The 25,002-nt window shown below is 40.6% G+C and overlaps 1 protein-coding gene across 1 annotated transcript in view; it reads right to left on the bottom strand.

The window, feature by feature from the left end:
• Positions 1–24,980, bottom strand: part of CDHR3 (cadherin-related family member 3) — a 125,817-nt gene extending 100,837 nt beyond the window's left edge. The window contains exon 1 of the mRNA XM_012721041.1: positions 24,604–24,980. The gene's annotated coding sequence lies outside the window, so the exon portion shown is untranslated. The remainder of the gene's footprint in view (positions 1–24,603) is intronic.
• Between the last annotated feature and the right edge of the window lie 22 nt (positions 24,981–25,002).

The raw sequence follows: 25,002 nt of genomic DNA, 5'->3' as shown, positions 1-25,002 counted from the left end.
AAAAAAGCAGCAGAGGGGTGTAGAGAGGAAGAAAACTTTGTATGATGTCAATTGCTTCCTCCCTTTTTCCTAAGGATCCTTGAATGTCCCAAGAGATGTGAGGGAGTGAACCCCACCCTTAACCCAGAAGAGAGTTCTAATGTGCTCAAATCAGTCACAACTGACCATCTCCCACGTACACCCACAGGGAGTGATCCAGGGATGGGGATGAGACCAACTTAAGCCATGAGATATGAGGTGTCTTTTCTGAGAAAGAAACATTTGTTCCCACCAATAGAAGGTCCTCCCTGCCCCCACCAAAAAAAAAAAAAACCAGAAAAACACAAATAACACTGTGTCCACTGGACTTGAATAAGGAAGCATGTAGCCCTGAGTGACAAATGATGTTTGCCTGCAAATAACCATTTTCCTTCCTCATTCTATTTCCAAGGAGTTTTTATATGAAAGAGGCACAACTTTCTTGTGTCCCTTGCTTTTGTGAAGAATGGCAGGCACAATGCTGGAGCTTCAGTACTTGTTTTGGATCTTGAGGAAGTCATACCCTAAAATGCAGAACATCAACTTAGACACCTGGGCCCATGGCAAATAGGACCTACTCTGGGCTGCCTAGCTCTGAATCCTGTTAATACAGAGAGAAATAGGCTTGTATCTTATTATAACCACTGTTGTAGGAGATTTTCCTTCACAGAAAGTAAATTCTAACATGTGGAACCAGACCTCTGCTGATAACCATCTTGCAACTATAAAAGAAGGCTGGAATATGGCCCTCCCTGGTGGCGCAGTGGGTTAAAGCACAGCACTGAGAAGCTAAAGCCACTTCCGCATGAGTTCGATTCCTGCCAGCCCCGGAAGTGACCACATGGCTGGCAGACCTCTCCTGACCCGCCCGCTGCTCCCCTCAGCAGTGTACTTCCTCGATCTGCCTGTTCTGCTCCCCACTCTGTCTCTGGTGAAGCCTCTCACCGCCCCTGAACCTCTGGCCTGTACCCCAGTTCTGTATGCACAAATAAATAAATCTTTAAAAAAAAAAAAGAAGGCTGGAATAAAGCTAACAACATGGATAACAGAGTAGAAACAAAAAGGAATCATATCTTTCAATATATCATGGAACCTCTGAGTCAATTTTCTTCTGACATTATCATGATACTTTCCAGTTACATGAACCAATACATTTATATCTTAAGCTAGTTTGAGTTGGGGGTTTTGTTACTTGCAGCCAACAACATTAGTAGATGCTTAATAATGTAGAATATTTCATTTCCAAGCAACGAATTATAACAGAAATGTATATCAAGTGCATCTGGACATTCCTTAGAGTAGAGTCATTTAAACATGAACAGGCCTGAATGATTTTTAAAAATCACTTAATAGTGACCTCCTAAGGGTCAGATATTTGACATAAATTATTGTGTATCTATGCAACAGCACTGAAAGGCAGAAATTATTATCCAGTTTTACAAATGAAGTTGAAACACAGAAGTTTAAACAAGTTGCCAGGGTCATATAACCACCAGGGACACAGCCAGGACTGGAAGTGAGGTCTGCAGAGCTGTCACCCCCTGTGGCCATGGTTCCCTGGCCTAAAGTTCTCCTAGCCTAAAGTTCTGCAACTCCTGTTGTTGTTTGTGACCTTGGCTGTTGGGACCCTCACAGAATGAACAATTTTGAAAAACATCTGTATCAGTGTCACTAAGAAAAGAGACGTGCAGACAGGTGACCTGGCCTATTTTCCTAAACAGAAACACAACTGCGCCCCCTCCCCCTCATCCTTCTCTTGCCCTATCTTACTCTCACTTACTCTCTGGCTTTCTTAAAGCAATGGTACATCTGAGCACTTTGACTGTTTCTTCCCTTTTGGGACTGGACATTTTGTTGAGTACACATATGCTAGATATTAGACTCAGCTTACTACCTATCTTAAATAATGCTGTCTCATTAGTGTCTTTTCTATTCCTTTGCTAAATGCTTGAATTTCCCTTTCATTTAAGATTTATAGTTGAGGGCCCTCCCTGGTGGCACACAGGTTAAAGCACAGCACTGCAATGCTCACAGCAGCCACTTCAGTGCAAGTCCAATCCCCAGACAGGGAGGTGACCCACATGGCACAGCAGACCTCTCCTGACCTGCCCATTGCTCCCTTCGGCAGTGTACTTCATCAGTCTTCCTGTTCTGCTCCCCACTCTGTCTCTAGTGAATCCTCTCACCATCCCTGCACCTCTGGCCTGTATGTATGTAGTTCTGTATGTATAAATTAAAAAATCTTAAAAAAAAAGATTTAGAGTTGAACATTACATTTCAAAATGACCTTGGCACCACATAATCAGTGTTCTCACTGGGCTCTTGTTATTTTTTGCTTACAAATGAACACACTGAAGAGTTTTGTTTAATATTGTTTAGAATCTAAGCATGGCATGTTCATCTCCTGATATCATGTAATTCAATATAGCAAATGCTGATGCTTAGTTGAACTGCCTGCAACTCTGCTATTTGGAAATGTGCCTTTTCTGTGAAATATTTTAAATATTTCTAAGTTTTTAAAAACTGCCAGATACATAAATTAAATGTCTTTCTTTTAGCCAAACTGCCATATTTCTTCTTTGGATAAGTCATCACTGTGTCACACTATCAAAGGAGGTATTATCAGTGACAGTGGTAACTAAAGGAACATATAAATATTACTGACTATTACTTCTTAAAATACTAATGATATTGGGTCCTCCCTGGTGGTGCAGCGGGTTAAAGCATAGCACTGAGAAGCTAAAACCACTTCTGCATGAGTTCGATTCCCGCCTGCCCCGGAGGCGACCACATGGCGTGGCAGACCTCTCCTGACCCGCTCACTGCTCCCCTCAGCAGTGTACTTCATCGATCTGCTTGTTCTGCTCCCCACTCTATCTCTGGTCAAGCCTCTCACTGCCCCTGAGCCTCTGGCCTGTACCCCAGTTCTGTATGCACAAATAAATCTTAAAAAAAAAAAAACAAAACTAATGATATTTCATCTTCAAGGTAAATCAGTCTCAAATGTCTCTATAAATCACATGAGTTTGATTTATCATTGAATTTTCAGTACATAAAACAATTTCTAAACAATATATCAATTCTCTGGAATATTTACCACTCCTACAATCCACTTAAGAACTTCACTAGTAGCCAGTAAAAGAAGTTAACAGGGATTTTTCTGTCTCCAGGAAATAGGTACTTCCCCTTAAGAAACTTAAAAGGGAGAAATTCTGTAGTAAGTAAATTTTATATGCCTATTTAGCATCTAGCAGAGCACTCTTAAACTGGTAAATGTTCAAGAGAATGAAAAGATTAGTGACAGACTGGGAGAAAATATTTGAAAAAGACATATCTGGTAAAGACCTGTTTTCCAAAATAAACAGAGAGCTCCTAAAGCTCAACAATAAGAAATCAAACAACTTAATTAAAAAGACAAAATATAGGAATAGACGTCTTACCAAAGAAGATATACAGTGACAAATATGCATATGAAAAGGTGATCAACAACATATGTCATTGGGGAACTGAAAACTGAAATAAAGAGAAACCACTACACATCTATTAGAATGGCTAAAATCCAGAATACTGGCAAAATGGTGCAGCCACTTTATAAGACAGCTTGGCAGTTTCTTCTAAAACTAAATATACTTTTACCATATGATTCAGCAATTGTGTTTCTTTGCCTTTGCCCAAATTAGTTGAAAATATGTATTACACAAAAACTTGCATACAGATGTTCAGAGCAGCTTCACTGATGGTTGCACAAGGAAACACATATATTATTAAGTGAAAGACGCCAATCTGAAACATCAGTCTGAAAAGGCTCCCTACTATGTTATCCCAGCGATACAGAAAAGGCCAAACTACAGAGACAATGAAAAGGTCTTTGGTTGTGAGAGCCTCGGGAAAGGGAGGAATGAAAAGGTGAAGCACAGAGGATTTGGGAGGCAGTGAAACTATTTTATAAAAATGAATACATGCGTGACATATTTGTCCAAGCTTGTAAAATGCACAATATCAAAAATGACCCTAATGTAAATGGACTCTGAATAATAACAATGTGCCAGTGTAGGTTCATCAATTATAACAAAATGTACCATTCTGCGGGGGATGTTGGTAGTGAGACGTGTTATGCACATGTGTGAAGGACACATGAAAACTATACTGTCTACTTCATTTTCCTTGGAATGTAAAACTGCTCTAAAAATGAAGCCTATTTTAAAAATAGCATATGGTCAATAAACTCAATTTAATTAGCATAACTTAATGAACTACTTCATTGTAGGTACAAAAGTTGCACATGTGAACATCTGTAAGCCTCCATACATTTGGTTAAAATAGATATTCTGAGACCTAAGCAAATATATGCAACTTTGCTCAAATATTCTGCCCATGGACAGCACCCCAGGCTAAATCATTAACTACAACCAAGTCAATTTGGTCAGGTAACAGCAAATTCTCGCACCAAACTAATTCAAACTAGAGATGCTTCCTTATGCCTTCATTATGGTGGCAGGTAGAAGCAGGAACTGTGCTTTGTGGGAAGTAGGAAGTAATGCATTTCTACTGGACATAGTCTTAGACAGAGACCAAAGAAGTTCCTGTAACTCTGGAAACAAAGGCAGTTGTATCATTTCAATATAGAGGGCAGATTCTAAACAGCCCCAGTGTCACTGAAAACCATTGCTAACGCCTTCACACTGCATCCACCCTCCATGGGAGGTGTAGCTGGAAAGTCCGTATGAAAAGATCAGTACTTCTGGCCTAAACTAAAGTAATAAGTGTGGGAGAATGTTTTATGCAAACCATTTCTCTACTAAGCCTTTAAAAGGTATTTTGCTGCTAGTCGGAAAAGCTCTATACAACTACTGTCAACTAAAAGACAACCCCACAGGGAAGATCATTTTACTGTGCCTCAAGAATTCTGAGCAAGTTCATGCACAAGAACATGAAGCTATTCAAAAAGCTTACACATCAGGGTAGGCATGGAAGGTTGAGTGTTCATATTTATAAGAAAATAAGCACAAAATTCGGCCTCCTTTTGGATGTTCTACCAAGGTACAAACTTAGAATTTAGGATTCTTTGGAAGGATTTTGAAAAGCTTTTAGTCCAGCCTGCCACTCAATGCAGGTTTCTCTTCTAAAATATATTTGGTAGGCTTAACAACTGCTTCTGCATGCCACCTCTGCTTAGAGAGAGAATCTGCCATTTCCTGTAACTCCCCCTTTCACTATGGGGCTGCTCCATCTAGCTACCCATCATAGGGTCAAGCCTTCCCTCTAGAACTAGATAATAAGAATCCCTGTTCTGTGCTCCAGCCCTTATCTGCTGTGTGCTCTTCCGTGAGTTACTGAATTCCTCTATGCCTCAATTGTATCCATTGAAAGTGGAGATAATGGCACCTAACTCCAAGGGCAATAAGGAGTAAGTTGGTATGAGGATGAAATATTAGTATAATGCCCGTCATATGATATGTACTCCATAATTATCCACTATTATTATAACTAGCTATTTTACATGACAACCCTTCCACTATGGAATGGCAATCCCATTATTAGGCTTGCAGGGAAGAGACATTTCAGATCACCCTAAATCAGGGATTGTCTATCTTTCTGTGCAATACAAGACTTGGGCTATGTACTTGAAGGGTTAAATGCCATCCAGTTATCCTGGGGTTCACCTAGTTCCTGAACTGCTGTTGTTTAGGTGGCACTTAACTTCTTCCATAGACGCTCACAAGATCAAGTTCTCATAAACACTCATTTCTTTAGCATAGCTTGCCTGCAGGTTACACCAAGATTCCTGACCTCTGACCTGTGGCTCTGAGACCTCTGAGTCTGTCTCTATACCACATGATATAGTGCTCAGTTTAGTATTCTTGCTTTCTGGGATTGCATAACAACAGAAATGTTAAAAAAAAAAAACCAGTTTCACACATTGTCTAAATTTGGCAGCAAACCTTGGGAAGAGTTTGAGGCAATGCAGTAAACCACCACATTATCAATTGAAAAGTGCTCTTATAATGGGGTTTATTTGGCACCATCCTGGGAAATGGAGGAGTCCAGAAGCTCAAGCTCAAAGCCAGGCCTCAGGGAGACTAGAGTCAGTCCAGAAGCTGCAAGGTTGCTTAGGATACAATGTGGCTCTAACAACTGGGTTATAACAGTAAATAAAATTGCCATCTGTTGAGCTCTTAATATGGGCCAGGCACTATGCCAAGCATTTTACAAGTGTTAGCTATCTTTTTTTTAAACCTGTTTAAATTGTGGGATAAAATACTCTTAGATTTAAGTGTTCAAAACAAATGTACAGTATAATGAACAATCACAAAGCAAATGCCTGTATAACCACCTCCTCAGTCAAGAAATAGAAAGCTTCCAAGTAGCACAGAATCCCTCTGCCCCAGGGGTTCCCTTCTGATCCCAGAAATCTCCCTCTCCCCAACCCACTACTCTGACTTCTGTGATAATCCCTTCCTTATTTTTCTTTACTTTGCTCAACAATATACTCTATACAATATAAATTCCACTATATTTTAATAGTCCAGTTTTGCCTACTTCTGAATTTAAGTAGAATCATATATGTGACCAGATGATCAGATGGTATTTTGTTCAACATTGTATTTATAAAATTGACTTGTGTTGCTCCTATAGCATGGTTCATTAATTTTCAGTGCTGCATAGTACTCTATTGTATAAATATTGCCATAGTTCCAAGGGTACTATCCCCTTAATGGATAGTCTTTTACATCAAACCATGTCACAGACATGACTCAGGAGCTTTTCAAACATATGGCTATAACCAAGGTGGCAGACTCACATGAATTTACCTCAGTTGGAGCTGTGGCATATCAGATACTCAGACCATAGTGGTTGCAGTTATATCTTCTCTTCTGGATCTTCAACTTTCAGGTGATCACTTGCTCGTTTGACATCTATCATCCTACTCCCTTCATCTATCCTACAAACATAGGAGTTTTCCATAAAACCATCCTCTTATACCCTCTTCACCCAAGCCCATTCAAGCATCAGTTCCTATCAAATCCTATCTGACCTACATAATTTTTAAAAATAATATAATAGTTATTTTTACATCATTTTGTGCCTTTTCCATCTCAGTTGTAATCCCCATGGGCTTCCTATCACCAAATCACCCGTATGCCATCACCATAGTCCAGTGTATTTCCCTCCCTCCATTGTTTTTTTTTTTTTTTTAAAGATTTATTTATTTGTTCATACAGAACTGGGGTACAGGCCAGAGGCTCAGGGGCGGTGAGAGGCTTCACCAGAGACAGAGTGGGGAGCAGAACAGGCAGATCGACAAAGTACACTGCTGAGGGGAGCAGCGGGCGGGTCAGGAGAGGTCTGCCACGCCATGTGGTCACCTCCGGGGCAGGCGGGATTCGAACTCATGCGGAAGCGGCTTTAGATTCTCAGTGCTATGCTTTAACCCGCTGCGCCACCAGGGAGGGCCATCCCTCCATTGTTTTTGATCCCATTCTCCACTCCACTCCCACAAAATGTCTCTGCTGACCTACATAATTTTTAAATCCGCGTACTTCTCTCCAGGGTCCACTTTTGTTCTGACTACCACCATCTTTCACCTAAACTCCCCAAATAGCTAGCTGCCTCATGCTCTCTTCATTTCAACTCTCCCCTCATCCTAATCCATCCTACACTAATGCAGTTATTTGGTGTCTGTTTAAAAGGACCATCTGATCACATCAGATGTTTGAAAATTTCCATTGAATTCCCTTTTCTCCTCAGGTAAACACCAAAACCCTTATGATGAATCCCAGTCCTACAAGGTTTGGCTTCTGTCTCTCTTTTTCTCCCTCTTGTTCTCTGACCTTTGACCTTTGGGAAGTTTTTTAGAGCAAATCACGTTCGAGACTTCTCCCTACAGGGTTTTTGCATGTGCTATCTGAACTTGCTCACATGCCTGGGTTACTTCTTAGTGTCCCCCTGCACATTTTCATACCTCAGCAGCTCTGGAACCTCTGACTTGTAAGGTGACCTACACATCACTTCTTAACTGTTACCTTAGAGGTCAAAATCACTGATTTTAACAAGATATTATCATCTTTCACCTAGCAGAACAGCAAAGATTAAATTATTGATAACTTCTGATATCTATAAAACTGCAAGTTCCACTTCTTTGGATTTATCCTTTAGAAATACTCCCACTGGTATATAAAAAGATGTGAGAAGCATTTTTCACAGTTACCAAGAGTGAGGAACAACCCAAGTGCCCACTAACAGATGAGTAGATAAAGAACATGTGGAATATATTCACAATAGAATACTACTCAGCTATGTGTATATATATATATGTATAAAAGATGAAATCTTGCAACTTGCAATAAGATATTCAAACCTAGAGGAGATTATGTGAAGTGAAATCAGAAAAAGAAAGACAAATAAAACATGATTTTACTCATATATGGAAGATAAATAAACAAGACAAAAACCTTAAACTATAAAAACAAAATACTAGTTACCAGAAGGAAAGGAAGAAAACAACCAATTATATGAGGGATAGAAATGAGACTGTTGGTGTTAAACATACTGTAGTATATATAGTATATATGGTGATAAACCTGAAGCTTTTATGTTATAAACTAATGTAACTTCAATTAAAAATTTTTAAAAAAAGACATGCATAGTAATTTTCTTTGCAACATTATTTGTAGTGTACACACTGTCAAGTAGACACTAGTTCAATATATTGTGGTACTTCATAAAGTGGAGTATTATCTGGCCATTTTAAAGAATAAGGTAGATTTCTTTGTACTCATATAGAAGGAAGCCTAGGATGAGATAAACTAAAAAAATTAAGATGCATATGCTTTCATTTTTATGCTTCTAAAATATATTATACATATTTTTTTAAAAATTAGAGGAAAATGCACAACTATGTTCACAGTGACTGTCTCTGGGGAAGGAAGAGGAGTTCCTGGGGACCTTTCTATGTTTTATGTTCTATAATGCTTGATTTTGGTGTTTTATTACTATAAAATTATTTTGTAACCTGGAAACAACTTCATACACAAAAAAAGGGCACTTATATAACTGAGACTACAGAGTCTTTTTTTTTCTCTAGAATGTAAGTTCTGTAAGATCCACAGATGCTTTAAGCCCAATCAACATTGCTTCCCTCACAGCCTAGTCAGTGCCAGTCACACAGTAGGTATTCAGTAAACATGTGTTCATTGACTGAATAAAGCAATGAATAAACGAACTAGTTATAAGACTCCATAATATGTGGTACCTCCTTCCCTTCAGGACTCCAGAAACAGACCTGTGGCTCTCTCCTGTCTCCTCCCTTTAACTTGTACCCCACATGGGAAAATCTGTAAAAGTACTTCACCCTTTTATAGGTTGAGTTCAGAACCTGCCCACAAGTACTGCACTCAAGTCAAGTTTCCTACCCGGCTACAGCAAATACTTCTGAATTTCAAGTTAGGGCTTCACATTTTGTCCCTGTCAACTTTCATTTTTGGTATTTTCTTCATGCCTGTCAAGGTATTTAAAAATCCAATCTCTGACATCCCACCAAATATAAGCCCTACTCACTCATATATATGACAAATAATGACTTACATATTTACTTCCAATTTAGTTATAAACAGAATACTGCACAGAACAGGATCTCTTTCAGAACCCTGCAGCCTTCTCTAAGAGATCTCTTGCCACATTGACTTGGAAGAATCTGTGCCCAATGAGCTCAAGAACAGTAAGCTCACTCCCACCTCAAGACCTTTACACTCTCAGGTCCCTCCACTGTGGAAGCCTTCTTCTGTGGTAATCCCTTGATATTCAGGACTGAAGAATTTCTCATAGGAAATTCTTTTTTACTACACATTGGAAAAGCAACTATCTCCCCAGCTCCAGGGGCCCATTTTGTTTCCTTTAAAGAACTTATGAATGACTAAAGTTACTCTGTTTATACTTTTTGTTTAACTCTTCACTGCCTGCTCTCTCTCCCAACCTCAGCGACTACAGGGATGGCGTCAGCCTTACTCACTGCTCTATCTCTTGTGCCCACAATACTGTAGCACTCAACAGAAATTTCCTGCATGAATGAAGAGCATTGGTTAGATATCTGACTCCATCTACTATGTCTTCTAGACCCTGTATCCATTTTCTCTGCAAAGATGTTTGCTGCGTTCATTTCCTGAAGGACCTGCAACAAATTACTGTAAGTATGGGGCTTAACACAATAAAATCTGTTCTCTCACAATTCTGGCAATCAGAGGTCTAACAGCAGTTTCACTGGGCCAAACTCGGGGCATCAAGGCACGCTCCCACTGGAGACCCTTGCCTCTCCCAGTTTCTGGTGATAGTGTGTGTCTTGGCTCAAGGCTGCGTCACCTCCAACTCTTTCTCTGCCTCACATGTGTATCACCTTCTCTGTGTGTCATTTTAAAAAATCCTTGCCTCCCTCTCAAAAGGATGTATATGATGGCATTTAGGGTCCAACAGGGATAAACTTGGATAACCTTACCAACTTAAAATGTTTAATTACACCTGCAAAGACTTTACCATATAAGACAACTTTCATAGGTTTCAAGGATTAGAACCTGGTATATTTGGAGGCCTCCATTAAACTTCCTGCAGATGTCAACAGTGACTGTGAAATGCCTTTGAAAAAATCAAGACTTGTTGTGTGCCCTGGATGTCTCTTTCCCACTTCTCTGGTAGGGCCTGCCACAGAAGAAAACTCAGAAAATACTTCTTGAATAAATAAAAGAAGATGTTGTTCTACTCTACTGCTTTCTACCCTATGCCCTCAAAAGGAGAAAAGAATGGGCCAGTAATTCCTTTAGTATACTGGTTTCCCCATTTCACAGATTCTAGGGATGCGATAATGGGTTTGGAAATGCAGAATCTCTGTATAAGTGGCTGCCATCTGACATGCTGCCAATACCCACTGGGGCTTATAGATGATTATTGAATGGGTAACAAGACTAAAATTATTTACAAATGAGCCTTGCCTACTAAAGGAGGCTTGGGCTTTGTTCATATTTGATTTCTCTCTCTCCTCAGAACTCTGAGGAGAGCTGGGCTGTAGCCAAACTAGTTCATTGGCTTTTATGATACTGAGTAGGAAAATGGGGGCCCTCCCTGGTGGTGCAATGGATTAAAGTGCAGCACTAGTGTGAAGCTAGCCTCAGCCATGGCAGAACAAGTTCGATCCCCAGCCAGGGAGGGGACCTCCATGGCATGGCAGACCTGTCCTAACCTGCCCACTGCTCCCCTCAGCAATGTATTTCACTCGATCTGCCTGTTCTGCTCCCCACTCTGTCTCTGGCGAATCCTCTCACCAGCCTGTATCCCAGTGTTCTTGTATGCATAAATAAAAATAAATTTTTAATAAAAAAATGAATAGGAAAACGGAGAGAGGAAGAACAAGTGGCACTGACTGGGCAGAAGGAAATTAGTTTATCTTGCCCAAACTGAATAAACTCCTGGTGTGCTTCAGATAGAAACAGAATATCTGTGGAAAGGCCCATAATAGGGTCATTCCACAATAAAAACTATTTTCAAGCCTCTGGACTGGCCCCCATAGTGGCAATATAAGCCCAGCCCCTTCCTGATAGGGGGAGGTTTTGCTAGTTATTCCATGTACTACTCTGTAATAATTCCTTGGCAATTCTGAAGAGTAAAGACCTACTGATGTGGGAGCTTGGCCCCTATTCCTGAACTCCTACCATGAGAAGATTTTCTTGAGAAGTTGTCAGGTGGTAGGGTTTGATTCCCTGAGATTGAACCCAGACTGCAACATGGAGCCTCCACAGCTACATAGCAGGGGAAAAGTTCCATCTTAGCTTTGGTAGTGATTGACACTCTTGTGATGCTCAAGACCACTCTCCCTCACAAAGGACCTCTGATGGAAGGGTGTGGGACTGAGGAAAACCAAGTGGTCTGCAAGTGGGAGAGGAGTCAGTCTCTTCTCCTCCCAGTCTCTAGTATAAACATAGAGTGGTCCACACAGATCCAGGAGAAAGCAGGGTGCTCAGGTCTAGGGGGCTTGAAGCTCCCATGTAATTCAATCCAGCAGACAGCTGGCTCCCTGACAATGCTCTGGCTAGAACGTTGCCTCAAGCTCCCTCCTTTCAGCAGTATGGGCATTCTACTATGAAGTACAGGGGTGCCATCCCAGGGAAAGGTGCTGGCTTTGGGGAGCTATGAAAGGCAGTGGATTTTCCTTGTTGTGTATTAGAAGCCTGACTTGGTGCCAGTTTTCCTGAGAAAACTAAGGCATATCAGTGTGACAATGGTTCCCTCTGCAAAGAATCTAAGCACACTGCTGTCTTCTAACTTCCATGAGTTTTCATGAAGGGAGATGAACATGTTTTGTGGTTGAGGAAAATAATGTATATCACCACTTGCAGTGTATAATGTATATACAGTGTATAATGTATATCACCACTTGCAATGTATTCTCACTTGCAGTGACTTAACTGTGAATTTGCGAGGTGACTAAACCCTCTGAGAGATACACTGAACTATAAAAACAGAAGCAACAATTATACCTCATCTATCTACAGATATCTACACTGTAAAGTTTGAAACTAGAAGTGCATCAGATAACATGAAAATGAATCAGGTTAATTTTGTTGAAAACCTGATCCTTTCTTTTAAAAAGTATTTAACTCCACAAAGAGAAGGTTGATAGATATTAACTATTAAAAGCCAAAACTTCTGAATCAATACATTTGCATGCACATTCATAGATCTACAAAGTTAAAAGGCAATGAGTGAGGGGAAAAAAATTGCACTAGTAGAAAAATGACTAATTTATCAAAAAAATGAGAAATATAATCATGAATAGTTAGATGTACAACTGAAATAATCAGGGGATGAAATTCTTTCCAATCACATTGAAAAATGAAAAATGAATGATAGATTCAGCACAGATGAGGACATAGGAGTGAGAATTCTCATCTCTATTAGCTGTTTGACAATGCAAATTTTTAAACACATTTTAGCAGTTTCATGTATAAGTTAACATTCTAAATAGTCATGGATATGTGCAAAGTTTTATCTACTGAAAATGTTCCCTTATATATAAAAAATATATATAAATAAAAGAAACAACCTAAATACTCAAGTTGAGTATTTATTAAACTATAGTATAGTTTAAAAGTAACCATTCACTAGCATACTAGGCAGTCTTTTAAAGTGATTGTTTCAAAAGTTGATTAATTACATCTATCTATATTGCCTATCTTATTCTATATTTCTAAATGCATAATATTATACAATGTGTGTATATATACCTATATCTGTATTTGTATATGTGGATGCTAACCCAAGAAAAGTAACTTGGATATCAAGAATCTAAAAACATAAGTATATGATAGATTGGTAAATCAACAAATATGTATGCATATATATTGAATTATTAACATATTTCTAGATTTATGATAACTCATCCAATTTATGTTGCTTGTGTTTCTTCTGTATTTTTTTTTTTGCAGTGACTGCTCTATGTACAAGGGAAAAATACAACTACTTCAAAAAGACAGATTGCATATTTAGACAATTACCCTTAAACTGAAAGCATCCTTTTAGCCACTGAAGATTCAGAGTAAGCAAAAACATCCTAAATGGATCACTTAGATTTAGGGTAGTCATGTAATTTATCATCTAAACCAGGACTCTTTTGAGGGAGCTATTAATAATTTTGCATCATCTGGGAATCCCTAGGAAAACTCAGTCATTTGGTCAATCTCCTTGCAATGGCAGAACTGTTTAACTTTGTTTTCAAAATGACCCAGTGCTGGAGCATTACACAGTAATCTACAAATACAGGGTTATCAGTACAACTGAGAGTAATACCTAAACATCCAGTTAGGATGTCAAAGAATATTGAAAAGTTGAAGTTTCTTACCTAATTAGCTCATTTGGATCAATAGAGCTCTAATCTTAGAAGTTTGCAATTAATAAAAAGTATTTCTCACAGAAATATACCATTTGACTAAAAACATGTAGTAGTATTGCCCATGTTATCTCATACTATAGATTTTAATCTTAGAAATAACGAGTAACTCTTAAAACTTCTTGATTTACCTGTTTTCTACAGGACATTGTTTGAGAAAACTGCTACCTATGTGATCCAAGTCTCTTACAATGTCCACTGTTCCATCCCATCACTGTCCACTGGCTATTTATATCCTTCCAATCTTTCCTGCCCAGCTCAAATTTCCCTTCTCTCCCAAGCCTTCTCTGCCTACCACAGCAACCTGTCCAGATCAGCCTCAGTGGCATTTATTATCTACACATCATGTCAGCACCTTCTCACAGAATATCCTGTTCTATCCTGTTCTTCAGTTATTGACTGTACATACATCTCCCTCACACTGGACCACAAACTCCCGGGGAGAGGCAATTACCTGGTCTGTGCCACCTGACACATGGTTAGGCAAGATAATGCCTTCAACCTTTTTTATTCTTTTTTTTTTAAAGATTTATTTATTTATTCATACAGAACTGGGGTACAGACCGGAGGCTCAGGGGCGGTGAGAGGCTTCACCAGAGACAGAGTGGGGAACAGAACAGGCAGATCGACCAAGTACACTGCTGAGGGGAGCAGCGGGCGGGTCAGGGGAGGTCTGCCACACCATGTGGTCACCTCTGGGGCAGGCGGGAATCGAACTCATGCGGAAGTAGCTTTAGCTTCTCAGTTTTGTGCTTTAACCCGCTGCGCCACCGGGGAGGGCCCAACCTTTCTTATTCTTAATTATAAAATGAAGATTGAATTCCGCGTGTGCGCATGTGTTTGCATCACATGTGTCCACTTCCCACCCAGATTTGAGTGATTACTAGGTATCACAAGAGACTTTTAAGAAAGATTTATTTATTTATGCATAAAAGAACTGGGGTACAGGCCAGGCGTGCAGGGGCAATGAGAGGATTCACCAGAGACAGAGTGAGGAACAGAACAGGCTGGCTGATGAAGTACATTGCTGAGGGGAACAGTACGCAGGTCAGGAGAGGTCTGCTATGCCATGTGGGTCAACTCCCTGACTGAGGATCGAACTCATGCTGCAGGTGCTTCAGATAGCTTCAGAGTACTGTGTTTTAACCCTTTGTGCTACCAAGGAGGACCCAAGATCTTTTTTTTTTAATAATCACCCAAATTTCCTGTGGCATAAGTTGAAAACTTAAAACTTCTTAACTGAGGAGTTTGTGAGAACTTTCCCCCTGTTAATCACCAGGAAATGGCACACATAAAGATTCAGAACAAAGCTAGACAGTAATGACTATGTGTTTAAAATGGTTCCAGTAGTCCAAAAAATGACAGGCTCTGTTAATGTGCAATACTATCACTCCCTTTTTATAACAGTTTAGTTGGAATTTGATTCTCCCTGTACAGGACCAATATAGAGCTCATCAGTCAATCAATTGCTCCAACATTTGCCCTCTCCTCTCCCCCCCTCCCCCCGCAAGATTCCAGCTCCTGCTATTACTTGGCATTGATCACAACCTAGGCAACACATACTGCTAAATCAATTATGGGTCAATACACAATTGAAATGACACTCATTGTACCTCCCACTGCCAATTTTATTAAACCAATGTACATGACAGTGTCTCCTCCCCAAGCCAAGTTTAGGACAACTTAAATTCTAACTGAAGTACCAGCAACCAAATTTAGATACAAGATCACATTATCAATTCCATCAGCCAGGGCACTGCATTTCTCAGATGTGTCTTCCTGGGAAATCTGCCAACTCAAATGCATTAATTGTAACTTGTGTCACTCGCCAGTATTTACAATCACAAATATGGTCAGCAAGGGAGAGTGACCCTTGTTCAAGCAGAAAGTAAAACTCCCAGGTGAACTGCAGAGTCATCAATAACTTCTTTCTTTCTGCTAATCCATCCAACATTTTAGTGAGCATTAGGAACAGGCACATTTTCTTCAAAAGACCTGACTTCCATCTGTTAGAAAATAGTCTTCATATTCCTTATTTCGTTAGCACAAGCCACTTTAGTGCCAAGTGTCAGAAAAACTGTCACAATAAATCCAATATGTAAATGGTGCTTTCTTAAAAGTGATATAATAGTGCAGTGCACAATGTGATAAGCCCTGGTCAGGTGTCTAAGAACTTTGAAATACAACAAAACAGCGGCAGGGAATGCTGCTTTATTTTACAGTACCTCTAGATCTCAATTTCATCATCTATAAATTGGAAACTATAAAAGCTATCTAACATGGGTGTCTTACCAATCATCAACCAGCTAATTAGAATAGGAAAGCAATGCACAGCAGCGGTTCAGAAAAAAAAAAAGACCATATTACTTGATTATCAAATAATAACTAACCTATAAAATAAACAATTTACACTGTCTTTGAATCAATAAAATAGTACTTATCTAAAGGTATAACTTGGCCTTCATGTATTGAAAGTGAAAGACTTTGGGTTTCTCTCATTGTGGTAATGGGTCTCACACTCTTATCACACTTTTGTTAGATCTCTGTATGATTGATGAAAGAGTCCTAAAGTCAAAAAAGCTGATGAAGGATAGATGTTCATTCTCTGGAAATGAAAAAGAAAACCTGAAGTTAACTGACTTACATCAGGGCTTCTCAATCCCGTCTCTATTGTTTGGGCCTGGATAAATTTGCATTGTTGGGGACTGTCCATGATATTTAGTCCAAACAGACTAAGACAGAGCATTCTAAATTCACACTAGAAAAGAAACCTTTTTTTAAAAAGATTTATTTATTTATTCATACAGAACTGGGTACATGCCAGAGGTACAGGGGTGGTGAGAGGATTCACCAGAGACAGAGTGGGGAGCAAAACAGGCAGATCTATGAAGTACACTGCTGAGGGGAGCAGCGGGCAGGCCAGAAGAGGTCTGCCTCACCATGTGGAGCACATCCAGGGTGGGTGGGAATCGAACTCATGCTGAAATGGCTTTAGCTTCTTAGTGCTGTGCTTTAACCCGCTGTGCCACCATGGAGGGCCCAGAAAAGAAATGGTTTTATTAACAGACAGAAAAACATATTATAAACCAAGAGTAATTGAAACCATGGAATTGGGGCGAGACAAGATCATTTAAGCAATGGAGTAGAAAAGAGAGCCCAGAAACAGATCCATGTTCTTGGTTCAGAAGGAAGCATAAGCTAGGTCTCCACAGAAAGGATAAACTATTCAATATATGCCTCGAATAAACTGGTAACTGTAAAAAAATCAACAGTTTTTTTATATCACATCATTAACCAAAAAATTCTAAAATGTAAATGTAAAAACAAAAACCTATGATGCGCCAAGAGAAAATAAAAGAAAATATATTTTGGCCTTGAGGAAAGTTTTTTTAAGCAAGACACAAAAAGTAAGGGGCCTCATGGAAAAGTCTGACACATCTGACTATATTCAAGTAAGAAAAAAAATGTGTAGTAAAAGATGTCATCAACAAAGTTAAAAGAAGAAAAGCAGTACGCTGGAAAATTGTATCATTTTCAAACAGAGAAATGATCTAAGTCTACAATGTATAGAGTATTCCTACAAATCAATAAAAAGGCCTAAAAATACCAATAACAAGCCATCAAAAGTGTCAACAGCAAAAATACAATGAACAAAAGAAAAATTGCTAAAAAATACACTAGAAATGAGGAAAATACAAAGAAGCCATTTTCTAACCATAATACTACTGGCATTAATTAAAAATGAAAGTGTTAAATGTTAATTAGGGTATGGGGAACAGGCACCCACATTTAGGGCATACTCCTAAATGCTAGTAAGAATACAAATTAGCTACTTCAGTAGAGAACCTGGCACAACGATTAAAATTTAAAAGACACATCCTCAACAAGTCTACTTTGGATAGTGATAAATACTATAACAAAGAAAAACAAAAATTAAGACATCCTAAGTCTGAGTAAAAACCAAAAACAACTGGGAGGTAGTTGAACGTCAGACCCCAGGCAGATCCGGGTTCTCTGGCATGGGAAAGCGCAGACCAGTCTGTGGCTAGAACAAAATGAAAGCCAAAGATCACCCATGACTGAAGTTCAATCACCTCTTGACAAACTTTCCATCAATAAGAACTGCACCTACAGGAAACATAATTTACATAAAAGTATACCTAAGCATGAACTAGACAGCCTTTTATGTGTAAATCCTTGCCAACCCCAAGCAAATTAGCTCACCAAGAAGATCCAGTGCTTCTGGGGTCTCTGTTCCCCAGGCTATAGTGCTAAGCCTCGAATAAATATTTTTTCCCCTGTCTTGTAACTCCACCAGGTTCAGCTTCTGATAAAACACTGGAAATATTCCCTCATATGCCTAGGAATCATATGTAAAAAGATATATATTGGCCCTCCCTGGTGGCGCAGCAGGTTAAAGCACAGCACTGAGAATCTAAAGCCACTTCCGCATGAGTTCGATTCCCGCCTGCCCCCGGAGGTGACCACATGGTGTGGCAGACCTCTCCTGACCCACCTGCTGCTCCCCTCAGCAGTGTACTTCGTCGATCTGCCTGTTCTGTTCCCCACTCTGTCTCTGGTGAAGCCTCTTCACCACCCCTGAGCCTCTGGCCTGTACCCCAGTTCTGTATGCACAAATAAATAAATCTTAAAAAAAAAAAGATATATATTGATCTTTTTTTTTTTTTTGAGAACCAGAAACCTAAATGTATATCAATTAGGTAGTATATAAATAGGCTTGGGAATAGTATATGGAATACTATGCAGCAGTTTAAAAGGATGAGGTCTTTCTGTATACAATGTCATGTGAAAGAGGAAAGATGTAGGGAAACGCTTCCAAATGATGCTATTGATGTTTTTAAAAAAGGACATATAACAATAAATATAAATGGATAGAAAACAGCATGAAAATATCTTAGAACTGGAGGAGTGACTATATCTGAGGGGGTTATGCAAGGAGAATTTTTTCCTTATTCCATTGTTTAACTATATCATGAGAAGAGTACATTACATTCACGTGTGACTTTTAGAATTCAATATTAAGCTTATTAAGTGAGAATATTTTCTTAATTTTTCTCAAAATATAACTTGCAGAGACCTAGATCTGCTTAACAGCTAGGAAAACAACTGCTTATAATGTCATGCAAAAGCAGCTTTGTCTCCAACCAGATTTTGGACTTTACTCTGCATAACAGAAAAGTCTTCTAGGGTCTTCTCTGAGCAAAAGAATATTTACTCTCTCCTGAAGTCCATATCACAATGAAACATCAGGCAAAATAAGTTTCAGATAGAAATCTCAATTGATTCAGACCAACTGATTCAGGCAGCATCTCTACACAAAGCAAAGCAAAGAGCTTTAGTTTCCTTTCTAAGGAGAAAGAACTTTTTCAGAACCAACCATAAGCACCCTCTTGGTGTCAAAGCAGCTAAGTCCACTGGCACCATTCATTGCAGCTAAAGCAATAATCACAGGGAACATTCATGCTCACCCACTATATGCCAAGTCCTATGCAGGGGTTCAGTACCCAGAATATCACTTAATCCGCACAACAATCTGAGGAGAACTGCCTTCATACCCATTAAACAGATGAAGAAATAAGATTCAGAAGATTTAAAGAAGGTTCTTCAGCAAATGATGGAAGGGCAATTCTAATTTACTCCTGCTAGTCTGAAGGCTCTGGTCTCCATCCTGAACTGTCTCCCCAGGCAAACTAAATGGTAAGTTTGGAGGAGAGGTGTGTGGCTTTGCCCCAGTATGTGTACAGTATTTAGTTAAATTTAGGTTAATTGAGGGCCAAAGTGATTTCTACAATAGTCAAGAGGAGTTATATTTTCCCCTGTCCAAAACTTGAGGAAGAGCAGTGGTTCGGAATGGAGCTCCATTTGTAGACCTTGAGGAATTAAGAGCATCTCGACCTGCAGCATCAGAGGGGTTCCAGGAAGCCCCAAGAAAGCAAAGTCCTAGATGAATCTGCAGGGGATTTTTTTTTTAAAGATTTATTTATTCATACAGAACTGGGGTACAGGCCAGAGATGCAAGGGGTGAGAGGATTCACCAGAGACAGAGCGGGGTACAGAACAGTCAGATCGACGAAGTACACTGCTGAGAGGAGCAGCGGGCGGGCCAGGAGAGGTCTGCCTCGCCATGTGGATCACCTCCGGGGTAGGTGGGGATCGAACCCATGCGGAAGTGGCTTAAGCTTCTTTGTGCTGTGCTTTAACCCGCTGCGCCACCAGGGAGGGCCCAAGCAGGGGATTTTAAGGCACTTTCACATTAAGATGACACTCCTGTTTTGGCTTTTCTGCCCTGAACACAAATATCATGTTTTTGCAGTTAAATTTATTAATAAAGTCTATGCTTATTCATAACTAACATACAGCTAGGTCCCTCTATGGAACATCCTGGAATTCCTATTTTCTCTCCCATTCCCTTTGCTACTAGGGTTTTTTTTGTCCTGTCCTGTAGTCCTGCTTTTAATTCATCAGTATGTGAGGGGACAATGAAGAGAAAGGCAATGTTTTCTAACAAGGGGAAGGAAACTACACACCTGCCCACCAGATGTAGAGAGATTTTATAAAAGGTAACAACATATGAAACAAATTTTCCCCCAAATTACAATTCTCAGAGAAAGAAGGCTAGGGAAATAAATTTACAGAGAATAGTGGCAGATGGGATAGACGGATTCAATTAAGGCAAAGAACATCAAACAATTCCAGGGATGCCTCATTTTAATGAAACATGTCATTTTCTCCTCGTTACCTCCAGGTAACTCCTAAAAGCAGTCTAGGTAGAAGAAAGGTGCGCACACAGAGCCTGGACCCCAGCAGGAGTTTAATATCCTCAAACGAGAGAACTAATATTCCCTCTTCTCATCTTTTCAATAACATGGTGAAACTGCACACGAATCATACTGAGTGGATGCAGGCTATGTATTAGATGCACATTTCTACCAAACCGGGTGTTATCCAAACGAAAGATGAAATTTTCCATTGTCATATCTGTTGAGCTGGTTTCTTTATTTGGTGCATGGAAGAGTCTTATTTTTAATTAAACCAAATGCTATCATTTTTCTAAGAAAGATAATATAATAATAAAAATATCTGCCTCTCTTCTCTTCCTAAACAATCATGAGGGAAAGAAGGTGGTATACTTTTGCTATATAGTTTTTATCACATAAACATTATACTAACATGTTTTAAATGGATATTTTGCAGGGCAGTTTATTCCTATTAAGAATGTGTAAGATTCTTGTTGTCACTATTTAATACCAAAAAGAATTCAAGTCTGCAATAAATTTGCTGTAAACACAGCTGATATATAAGTATAGATGTGTACACATGAGAATATACATGCACCATGATGACCCAAATATGACTTCCAGCTGACCTCAATTTTCATCTAAAGTTCAAGTGTTTAAGTCTAGTAGTTTGATGAGCAACACTTTCTTCATTCTCTGGCTCCCCACAGTGCAACTTAATTGACAGCCACGTTATCCATACTTAAGAAATCATGGGTGGATTCCAGTTTCACAAACTTAGTATTTATCTCTACAGTCAGTGGACAAACTGTGGAACATTTAGAGTAGAAACATGGCAATTATACACAACTCCCCCTGTAATAATGTATATGTGTTGTGATTATCAGTTAACAAAGGCAATGTAGCCACAGACTTAGTTTGCAAAGACCTTAAATCACATTGAGATTCCTGTCCACACTTTACTACATTATAAAGTAAAATGCTCCCAGCTAGAAGAGAATAAATTGGCTTTCACACCAACTTCGGGGTGCTCGGCAGAAATAACCACTACTGGAGAGTCTCAGCTGGGGGAGTAAGCTAAGGTTAAAATACCAAATCACTGCCTTGCTTCTCTGCAGCTCAGGTACCCTACTTCTGATAAGCCACTTTTGATATCTGTGAGTGGTTTAAAGGGCTCCTGGAAGAGAAGGAAGAATTTTCTGGGGGTTCCTTCATTTCTGTACTTCCACACACATGGGGGGGGCAGGGTTGGAAAAGTCACCAGTGAAGCATCATCATGATCAGTTAAGATGCTGTTGGAGAATTTTTTCCACAAAGTAGTGATTGAGTTCAAAAAGCAAAAACTTCAGTACCAAAAAGATGAAGATAAATGGCAAAACTAAGAATGTAGGGGATGCTAATGAAAACTAGTCCCACAAAGTGGGCAAAAAAATTCTGGGCAAGAAGATACACAATTCACAAGAGGCTCAAAAGAGTGAAGGAATGTTGCTCAGGCTTCTTACTTTTTATTTATTTTTTTTACTAAATTTTGTTTTATTTTCTAATCACTTAACACCAAAACCATTCTGAATTCATTATGTGTTGCTATGTGACAAGTTCCCCAAAACGTCACACTCTAGAATGACAAGCACTAATTATCTCACAATGCATAAGGACACAGGCACATACCCAGGTGCCTGTCTGGAGGGCTCTCACGTGTGTGGGCTGTGTGCTCAGCACAAGGCTGCACTAGAGGAGAAGAAGCTTCTGAGCCCACTCAAGTGGCTGCTGACAGGACCCAGCACCGGACAGGCTACTGGACTAAGTACCTCGCTGACTCTTAGACTCCCTCAAGTCCATGCCTCTCCAGAGAGCAGCTCACAGCTGGCAGTAGGTATCCTTCCTCAAGCCAGTGTGAGCAAGACAGATGCTGCAGTCTTTTTGTAATATCTGAAGGGATATCCCATCACTTTTGCCATATTGTATTTATTAGAAGCACATGTTAGGTGCAATCCATACTGAATGGGAAGGATCACACAGGCACAAAGACCAGGATGTGAAATCACTCCGAGTTATGGTAGAGGTTGCCAACCACATCTTCCTTTGAATAAAGGAAGAGGAATAAATAGAGGAATAAACACCAAAGAAGAAGGAAAATGGAAGAACAGATGAATGAGACAATGTTCCAGGATCTAACTGCTTGTACTTCTGGGTATACTCTCTCCCAAGTCCCCACCCCCCTAACCTCCCTATTCTCACCTTCCACTCACAAGGCAGTCATGCAATGTATGCTTTGCTGAGGTAGGTGCTTTCTTCATGGTCTTCCATACCTGTCCTCTTTGCCACCTGCCTGAGACCACCAAAGTTGAGACCCTCACTTCTTCACACCGTGACTACTGTGGTACTTTCTTGCCAAACAGTTTCCATATTACACTATGACCTAGACACCAAGACCAGGGTAATCTTTCTACATCACACTTTCTATGTACCTTGAAGTTACAGAAATCCTCTCAGTAGCTCCCCATTGTCAAACAAAATTCAGATCTTTTAGGCTGTCATTCAGTGCCTTTTTTAATTTGACTCAAGCCTGGCTATACAAACTCATCACCCCACGCCCCAATATTAACACAGCACCCAGGTAAGCCACACTCAACGCCAACATAGTATGCAACGCTCAGCTTGCAGACTGCTAATAGTCCCCTTCTGCAAGACTAGGGTTCACCTTACTGTTATCAATCTTTTCCAATTTTCAAGACTCAGGGAAGATCCCATTTTTTGTGGCCTATTTTCTGATCACTCCAAACTAGATGAACAGGCACAGCTCTGAGACTACACCATTCACTATCCCAGCCAGTTATTATGTATATGTCATTTACTCAAGGAACTATTTCATACCCTCTTTTTTCACAGAGAACACCAGACTGTTTTCCAAGAGAGCTGCTCTGGCTCTAATTTTTCTTCTCTGCTGAGAGCAACCAATCCATCACAGGCAATAACTGTTGAAAAGATGGATGAAGGGATAGACGGATGGACAGATAGACCAACAGACATACAAACGGATGGATGGTGATGGATGGAAAAGTAAATCACAGTGTCTGGCATATCATAAAAGGTCAATACATAAATACTTGTTAACCCCATCCCTCCTTAAAATGAGAGTTCTTCACCCAGTGAAGTCTGAAGTCACTTTGTGGTTCCAAAAAAGAGCAAGGCAAAAGAAATTTATCTTGGATGTGACCAAGTAAAGTTCATTCACACAATCATCACAACTAACGACCAAACTGCAACTCCTTTCTCACCCACTGTAATCCTGGCATGAACAGAGCTCAGGACAGAGCAACCTCAAATTGGTGCTTTTATGTCATGGGCCAGAAACAAAAGTGATAAGATCGGGGAAAACAGAGAAAATATATTAATTGTTGGGGTGTGTCCATATACTTCAGATAGTTACTAGTAAAGAGGAGTGTGCGTGTAGGTGTGCGCGCGTGAAAGAGAGAGAGAGTACTTTTTCAGGCATTTGTTGCCTAGCCTGTGCAAGGAGAGAGGAATCTCAAAGCATCAACACCCCAAATCCAGAGGAAAGCTAACGCTTCCTTTCTAGCTGACTAGAGCAGTTAAGCCTGAAATGAACTCTCCTGGCTGGAGAATCCAAATTCCTGGCTGGAGGTGGCCCGCGCTAGACTCGCCACCTTCCTCTCTCACCCCCGCGAGCGCAGGAAACTGTCCCCGGGACGGGGCCTCACTGGCTTCACCCCCGAAACGGGGAAATTCGCCCCCCCGCCTTTGGTACCCTCGGGCTCTCTGAGGGCCGGAGACAGGCATCTTGCAGAGCATCCGGGGCCCCGGGGCCCCTAGTTTTGAAGTCGGCGCGTCCCGCAGCCTGAGGTGGGAAAGCAACTCCGCGCGCCCCAAACTCACCTGCAAGGCGCCAGGTCGACGCAGCCGCGGCCCCAGTTCCCAGAGCCTCCTTCTGGATGCTCCAGGGTCCGGGGACTAGCGTCAGGAGAGAAGTGAAGGGTGTGGCGGCCGGGACAGCGGGGCGCCAGGTCCCCTCCCTGCGTGGAGGGGTCGTAGGGAGGAGCGAGCCCATCTGCCCCGCTCCACGGTGCTGAGCCGCGGAGCCTCCCGTGGGGGCGCCTCCGCGCGGGCGACGGGGACCGGGCGAGGGAGCCACACCTCGAAGGGCCGCGAGCGAAAACTTTCGGTCCTCTAGCGACAACTCTGCCGGAGGACCACCCTGCCTGCAGCCCGGCTCGCGCCTCTCGCGCCACCCTCCCCGCTCCAGGGCGCTTCCGACTCCGGCTCCAGCCGCCGGGC

This window comes from Condylura cristata, unplaced genomic scaffold (assembly GCF_000260355.1).
Source record: "Condylura cristata isolate star-nosed mole 26May11 unplaced genomic scaffold, ConCri1.0 scaffold00005, whole genome shotgun sequence".
NCBI classification, from domain to species: Eukaryota; Metazoa; Chordata; class Mammalia; order Eulipotyphla; family Talpidae; genus Condylura; species Condylura cristata.
The sequence above is the reverse complement of the archived record's forward strand: the minus strand, read 5'-3'. Positions and strand labels throughout refer to the sequence as shown.